The sequence below is a fragment of the Limulus polyphemus genome, unplaced genomic scaffold (genome assembly GCF_000517525.1).
Source record: "Limulus polyphemus unplaced genomic scaffold, Limulus_polyphemus-2.1.2 Scaffold194, whole genome shotgun sequence".
Lineage (NCBI taxonomy): Eukaryota > Metazoa > Arthropoda > Merostomata > Xiphosura > Limulidae > Limulus > Limulus polyphemus.
Window position 1 is genome coordinate 537,908 of NW_013665804.1, and position 8,958 is coordinate 546,865.

General features: G+C 33.3%; 1 pseudogene; it reads left to right on the plus strand.

Annotated features, from left to right (window-relative positions):
• The window catches only part of LOC106478260, a 15,727-nt pseudogene extending 8,717 nt beyond the window's left edge, over positions 1-7,010 (plus strand).
• Positions 7,011-8,958: the final 1,948 nt, after the last annotated feature.

Below are 8,958 nucleotides of genomic sequence, written 5' to 3' on the forward strand. Positions count from 1 at the left end.
TCAGATTGCGAGTCGAGTGCCTAATCCACCTGGCCATGCCGGCCCCGGTGATAAGTTAAAGAGTGTCCATACAGTCTCTGGGTGCCTTTTTTGAGGAAGATAGCTTGTATGCCATCTTCCTCTGGTGATTTGTTTTTTGTAGCTCTTATAGCTAATTTTACCTTTGTTTCTGTGATTGTTTATGCGAACTGATAAGTGATTGAATTTTCCGTTTCATCCATATTCATTGTTGTACTTTGTGTGTTAACAGGGAATTTTAATGTGTACGTGGTTTTCTTTGGTGTAATATAGTTATTAACTTTGTTTAAAAAATGTACATTCATATCTGGTTCCTGGTATGTTTTAAACGTATTTTGAAGGTGTTCTTTAAATGCCTTTGCCTTTTCAGTGTTTGTATATGCTGTCTCATTTTGTGTTTCTAAAGGTGGGTAGCTACTGTTTAGGTTTCCTGTGTTAATAAATAGTTTTAGGTGTGTTCAGAACTGGTTTGAGTCAGTTTTGTCATTTAGCTGTGAGGAAAAATTATCCCAGCTGTCTTGTTTTAATTGTCGGACTTCATTTCTTAGTTTGTTTCTTAGTGCGTTTATTTGTGTTTAAGTACGGGATCTCTGCTTTGTATGAATTGTCTACGTAGTTTCCTTCTGTCTTTTATCATTTCTAGTATTTGTGCGTGAGGTTGCCAAGTTTGTGTCGTTATTGGTTGTTTATGCTTGGGTATAGTTCGTTTTGCTACTGTTTTTAGGCAATGTGGTTGTATGGCAATAAGCATCTATTTTGGATGTGTACGCGGCGTTATTTACTTTTCTTTCGGCAGAATTTTGTCAAGAATTGATTTATATTCGATCCAGTTAACTTTTTTATAGTTAATTTTTTCGGTTACTATTAATTTATTTGTATAAGGAAGGGGGGTGAGATTGAAAATACACCAGATAGGTAAATGATCGCTGTAAATATCCCGTCCTACTTCAAAATTTAAACATTTTCGACTCATATTGTACGAACCCAAGCATAGATCCAGAATACCACTTGCGCCATGTGCATATGAAATATGTGTCGGAGTAGCATAATTTCATAATACTGTGTTGGTGTTTAATAATTACTTATATAAAGTTCTGCCATTAGCACTTGTTGATTTACAATTAAATATTAAATGCTTACTATTAAGATCTCCGGTTATAATGGTATTAGGGTTATGATTATTTATATAGCATAATAGGTCGGTATCAAGCTTTTTGTTCGGTGAGCAGTATTTACCTGCTACCGTTACATTTATTGCATTTTCAGTTTGTAAATCTATAAGAATACACTCATTTGTGGAAGTTATTTGCACTTTCTTTACGATCAGTTCTAATTCAAACAGCAGTATTCCTCTGTTGAGGTCATTTTTGTTTGTTCGATCTTTTCTAATAATTGAATAACCTTTTATTCTAAAACTATGAGTGAAATGTAAACAAGTTTCACATATTACAAATATATATGGTTCAATGGTTTTGGTTATATCTTCAATCTCGTGTTTCTTGGAAGCAAGTGCACCTTGGATGTTGACTTGTACCATAGTGAATTTAATTTATTAGTGAGCCTGTAATTGGTAATATAATTTGAGGGAGATGTGATTGTATCTTTTGTGTTATTATTTTTATTAATATGTATATGCAGCTGTTTGTTCTTGTTGGATTTGAGAGTTCTGTCATAACTTCTGTAACTATGTTTTTTAGCACTTCTGTTAGTGTAATAATGCTTGGAGACATAATGCATTAAAATAACATTTGCTGTTATGTTAAACTTATATTAAAATTTTTCTTCATTACCCATTCAAGCCGTCTCCAAGCATTATTAGTCTCAAAGTGGGTTCCTCGTCATCGAATTATGTTAGTGTAGTTTCAGGTTTTTGTTCATTTAGTTGTGTTGCTGTTTTTTGTTGTTTCTTTGGTTGTTGTAGAATTTTCGAGTTCTGCGACTTTTTTGAGTTTTGTTATTGTATTTGCAACTGCTGTGGCGTAAGTAGTTGCTTTTTGAACTTGTGTTGTTGGTAATAAGGGTTTTTTTTTCTGGTTTGTTTGTGTTGCTTGTGTCTGTGTTCGTTTTTATGCATTGGGGTTTTATATTTCGTATATGCGTGATTTGATTGTTTTATATTTTGTTTTTTACACTGTGTTATGCGATGGTCTTCGCCACATCTTACACATATTGACTTCTTGACAAGCCGCCGCTACACGCCCAAATCATCGGCAGTTGTAGCATTGAGTTACTACTATGGCTGATGTCTTAGTTTGTTCCACTGTGTAGCGTTGGTACCACATAATGATACCATTGTTTATTAAATTTGTTATGTCTTGTGTGTTATCTGTGTCCACTTTTACTAAGTTTGTTGGATTTTTTGTTATATTTGAGTCATGTGTGAATGGGATTTGATTTTTAACCGTGAACTGGTAAGGGATTTTTATGAGTGTTCAGGCACTCTCCATCCACTCAAGCATTGTTACCGAACAATGTGTGAATCATTTTGTGTCTCTTCACATCAGTACCTCTCACGATGTCAACGAAGTCCCATATACGGCAATGTACAGATGAAAAAAGTCTGACCGTATACTTCAAAGCCGCAGTGAATGTAGCAATAACACAAATTAACAACAGTTTATCTTTCTTTGAAATAATATATATATACATATATATTTGTATAAACCAGTAAATATGAGACCACTATTCATGAAGTATAACTGACCACCATACAATGAATTTCAATTTTTTAAAGATAATTTAGAAAGGGTTGTTATTTTAAGAATAGTGTTATTTTTATCGCAAACTTTTAGAAAAAGAGTTTATATTAATTAATGTATTTCTATAAATATGTATGTTTACAATAAAGAATCTGCTACTATCAACATATATAGGTACTGCCATAGGAATTACTCTTCCAATGCTTCCAGTCATCATTAGTCGGAACTTTGACAAATATCGAGCCTTTGCTATTGGACTTACCTGTGCTGGATCCACAATAAGCTCTTTCATTTTCCCACCACTTCTCGAATATCTTCTATACACCTACTCTCTACGAGGGACATTGTTGATTATGGGGGGTGTCGTTTTGCATGCTATCATTTTTGCAATCTGCCTCCAGCCGCTCTCTCGGATTCCTTCACAAACATTATCACACCAGACGACATCACTGACTCTGTCGTCAATAAATGAAAGAAAAATCTCTATTAAAGAAGAAAAATTTGAAAATATGACATACAACGAGTTCTCCATACCATCACCAGTAAAGGAGGATGACATATTGGTCACAGATGACATCGACGCGCTATCTATAGAGGGGTTGCACGAGTCATCACACCTGTGTGAGGCTAGCAATGAAAGTGTTCCTAAAAGGGAAGATTCGCTAAACGTCCATGGACTAACAAAACAACTAATGGTTAAAGAGAACAAATGCGCAAACAATTTTCTAGCGGCTCTGAACATTTTATTTTACTTTGTTCAAACCCAATGTTTATTCTTATCGCCATAACCCATTCTGTGTTTTTTAATACAATGCACACATTTTTTATGATTATTGTGGACTTTGCGGTGGATAGAGGAGCCTCTGAGGCATCAGCAAGTCATCTGATTATTGAGTTTTCAGCCACTGACGCATTAGGATCTATACTTTTACCGTGGATTTCTGATCGGTTCTCCATCAAGAGAAAAACTTCCATGATACTCAGCATTCTTTTAAAGGGAATTTTGTTTGCCATGTTTTCAGTAGCTTACAATAACCTGGCGATGCACCTCCTATGTTTAGGCTTTGGTATGCTCGCAGGCCTGACACGTGTGTTAGTTATTGTGGCTGTGCCCGAATATTTAGGACTAGAGATTCAAGCCATCGCCCAAGGTCTACTAATGTTTGTAGTTGGAGTAACATCTATGGGCAAACCACTTTTGATAGGTAAGTTTGCGGTTGTCTTATCACTTTTAGACACTAGTGTTGCTTAAGTTTTTATATGTTAAATGCTATAACCATAATATTATTTTCGAACTAAAGATACCAATTTTATCCTTATAAAAATCAGGTGTAACGTTTATTATACAACTGTTTGTTTTTTATTCTCTAGGCTTAAACATGCCTTTAATCAAGCAAGTAACGAAGTACTTTTATAATAGGTAGATAAACAACGATATATGATTGTAAACGTTGTTTACCAACCTATTTTTATATTAGCATAATGTACTTTCTTACTCAACTACGTACTTTACCTATTTTACGATTATATTTTATCTGTTTTATTCAAACAGGATATTTTCGGGACCACATTGGATCTTATGATAATGTTTTCCTCGTTCTGGGAGTTCTGAGCATCATTGTTGCTTTATTGTGGCTCTTAGAACCGCTACTTAAACGACAGCGAGTGGTAACTAACCAACAGGAAGTGACATAACTACTGAGTTCGGTTTTTCAAGTTACAAGTAGGGTCTATATATATCAATATCAATGTCATTTCTTGTCTGTTTCTAGTTACATTTTGAAATGACTGTGTAAATCCCATGATTTGGATATTTAGATCTGAACCTGATATAAAGCAAGATTTTAAGTTACAGAAAACTTTTGGTAATACTATTAACCTAGCAAATTACGTGTATTTTTGTTATTGAATCTTAGTATTAATAGCATTTTGGCGACATATAAGTAAACAGGACTGATTGGACTAAAATGATAACAATTTGATAAACTAGACATGATAATTTTGTCTCATTTCCAGCAGAATGTACATATTCATGAATGAAAAGGAAGTTTATAATATACAAGCCTTTCGGAATTTTTGTGACATCCCTCCTCAGGTTGAAACCAACAATGATTCTTCTTAATAGTTATAGAATAATTTTACGGCAGTACACATTTTACTGAAGTACAAATAACAATGATAATAATCGAAAAATAAATATTTTTTCGTTTTTAAAGATTCTTAACTATATTGTATTTTTCAATATTGGTGGTGTTGCAAAATAAGCGAAGTTTATCGTAAAATATACGAAACTAGACTAATGATATCACAACCATATTTATTCTCTGTTTTCTAAGTAAATATTATAGGTAACTAATTGTGCTTTCTTTTTAGCTATAGTTATATACTGGTAATAGTATTGAAATGGGTGTATAACATACTAAGATATTGTTTATTATATTTTACAAAAAATCAGACTGTTTGATAATTTATCTCCTCCAAACAGAAAAAGTTTAAACTAAAACAGTCAACGATAACATGTAAGAGTTTATGTCTACACTGCTAAGTTTTGTGCTTTTTCTTCGTCTACCTTTAAAGCTAAAGGTTTTATTAAATTCCCACATTAAAGCTCCAATGATGGATAAGCCAGAAAAACTATAAAATAGGTATTTGTTCGTTTTGGAAATGGTCTTTGAAAGAAAAACTTGAAAACGAATACAAATAAGTTGTGATTGAAACAATCTTGGAAAATAACAAAGTCGTTTGCTTAACAGTACAATCATTCAGTCGAGGTCATTTTTACAGATAAAAACACAGTTTTCTAGCAATATGGGATAACTTGAGACAAACTGGTGTAGTCGATATAGTTATAAATACGAAAATATCCATGTTTCATACATTTTATAGGGCTTACTTTATCCAGTATTCTTGATATTTCTAGTGATTGTTTTTCTCTAAACACTCCTCTGTTAGTGAAACAGCACGATCTGTCGTGTGTTTTTTTTTATTTTTTAAATTAAATGTCCCGCAAAAATACACAGGGATATATACTCATAGGAGGATGGCCACTGGTCAACAACACCTACTGTCAACTCTTGGGCTACTCTTTTCTTACCGTCATTCTTATAACACGCCTACGGTCATGGCAGAGTGAGTTATTTCGGCAAAAGAACGCGAGCCAAAAGGTACGTTAATCGCAAGGCTACACCAAACCCTCATTCCAGTGTCTTTCATTAACCAGTTTTAAGTCTATGAATTTATTATTTTTCTTCTCACAAAATTATATTCTTGCAAATCACTCTTTATGGTTTTGGATTTATAGATCATTGGTAAGAGAAATGCTCTGACAAATTCTTCGAACCCAGAATTTCGAACTACTTGTAAACTTGTTAAAAGGTCTTTTTAACCTGAATGACAGTTAATGCGACAGACACATGGACTAGGCAAGAAGGACAAAGACCTAGAGATTCAGATATAGCTGTCCTTACTTTATAACTATTGACCAGAGAGAAGGCAACCAGTTTGCACTCCTACTCTTAACCTAAAAACGGAATTGACTGTCAATTTTATAAAGGGGCTCGAATAACTGAAAAGATGGTAAAATTTCTAGAATTTTTTTTTAAAAAACTTTAAAACAGACTACGTAATTTTAAAGCTCAACACGTTCCAAGAAAAAAAATGTACTTCTATTTGGGAGCACAATATCAGCTTCTTCAAAATCTTTAATTTCGGGAATAAACATGAGATACCTAAATATCAACCAATTTTTGTAACATGAATGATGTGTTTTAAAAATACTGTTGCAAGTAAGCCAAGTGAATTAACTGATCAATTAAGAGGTTCACTAAAACTTTGGGCCTGGTGGTTAGAACGCTTGAGTCGTTACCTGCAGGTCGTGGGTTCGAATCTCGTAATCGAACATACTAGCCTTTTCAACCATGGGGGCGTAATAATATGACGACCAATCTCACTTTTCCTTCGTAAAAAGTAGACCAATAGTTAGCGATGGGTGATGTTGAATAACTGCCTTCACTATAGTCTATCATTTCTAAATTAGGAATAACGCAGGTATCTCTCAAGTAGCGTTTCGCAAAATTTAATAAATATGCAAATCTCCAACACGTGATGAATACCTATGTGACGGTTCTTGCTCTCCCCCCCCCCCAAGGAAAATGCACGGAACTACAAGGGTGAACCTTTGAATATTTTCCAAGATTCTTCACTTGAATAATACTTCTTTAAGTCTTGTTTGCGTTTTTTTTTAACAACTGACAACAAAGCAGCACATATACACAAATTTTGCTATTTGAATTTAAGAACATTATATATATATATATATATATATATATATACTATTTGACTGTTGATAAGGGTTTATAAATACAATAAAGAATATGTACTAAAATAAATTTCTATTGACAGAAGAACTTGCTATTAACTGATTATTTTTTATTGGCTACAAATTCAAATAAATCTTTAACAACAATCATCGTACATTTATAATCAAATATTTCCCAGTCAAGCCGTCTCAAAACTTTTGAATTATTATGTTGTTGACGTATGGCACAAAAAAAGTTATTTGGGAAATGACTATGGTTTTCATGTGATATTTACAGATAAAACTAAAATCGAAGGTTTGAGAACGAAGCGCTTGAAGAGTAACAGAATTAAAATGAAACAGCAAAAAAATATGAAACGATCACAAATACAACGTAAATAAATAAACTTTATTAACACATAGAATGAGATGCTAATATGTCACTCTTACACTACTATCTATCTGGCCAGAGTTCATTGTAGTGAATTATTTTTTGTGGATGGGGTAGAAAACTTGTCTGCATTAAATGAGAGAAAGAACTGTGTTCATACAGAGCTTTTGGTCAGACCACTGTACTATTGTGATATCCTACAATCATAAATTATTTACACTAGTGATCACTCTTACTACATTCAATAAGAAGTTAACTCTGCTCATATAAACCTGTACACCATTCCTTCATTTGTGTATAATCCACATATTCAAAGATGTCACGGAAGCTTGGCCAGGTGAGTTACAAACTATCTTAAATGACCACTACTTAGAACAAGGAAATCATTTAAGCAAAACCACAATTACCTATATTGGTTCAAGATGATGATCCAAAGAAGTTCTAAACTACGTTCATCCAGTTTATGAAAATGTGACAGACTTTAAATCTGATGGCTTTATTGGCTAAACTCTTCTTCTTGTTTTTTGAACCAGTCTTTAAGAATTGCAGTAGTATGAATTGGTAACTTGTCATCTGATGACTCAGTCATTCGTGGATGTAACTTCTTTCACCACTTTTTTAACATGTATATTTGATGGGAAAAGTGTTAAGATGATTCATTTCATGAACCCACATACTTAATTGATTTTTGGTTCAATTTGTCTTTTTATGACACCATTTCGCTCTGGCGAAAAACAAGCAATTCTTTATTAACCAACAGACAAACAGTTCAGTAGGTCACATTGACACAAAATGATAAACAGGGTTTCTTTCCGAAAACTGGAGAGAGATCTTTACCAGTGGAGATCTGTAGAAAATCTTATCGAAATAGGCCTAAGACTGAGAATATAAACCACTATATAGTAAAAACAATAACATCATCTATTACAGAATCCATGTACTACCCACGCCACTCATGGTCATCCCATGAGCAAAGGAAGGGAAGAAACAGATCCTCCAGGTGTCACTAAGTCTCTGTTTAATTGACCTCCTTATAAAGACTGCATCGTGAACGTAACTATCTAGTTCTATAATGAACAATGACATCTTCCATGGAAAAATCCACTAGCACAAAAATGATCTATAACAATGTGTACATAAGCCAACAGCATGTTAGGCTAATAAAAAAAATAATTTCTCTATTGTTAAACTACACACATGTATACATTTATGTATGTGTGAATATTCTGAAAATTTTTGATGAAGATGAAATGGTCACATGTCCAAATTAAAGAAAAAACACCTGATATGTTTCACACATCATATTTCTTCTTTCATTCCTAACTTTGAAGTCTAGAATTCAGTTGTAGAAAAATAATTAAAAGTGAAAACTAGTCATTATTTGTGGAAGCTTGCACTTGCTCTTATGAAAAACTTACACAGCAAAACATAAATATAAGATAGAGTAACACTACCCTGTAATGATGTTCCGTCATCAAAATTAAAATCAAACTACAAATATGATTGTTTTTTTTTATTTAGCGCAAAGCTACACGAGGACTATCTGCGCTAGC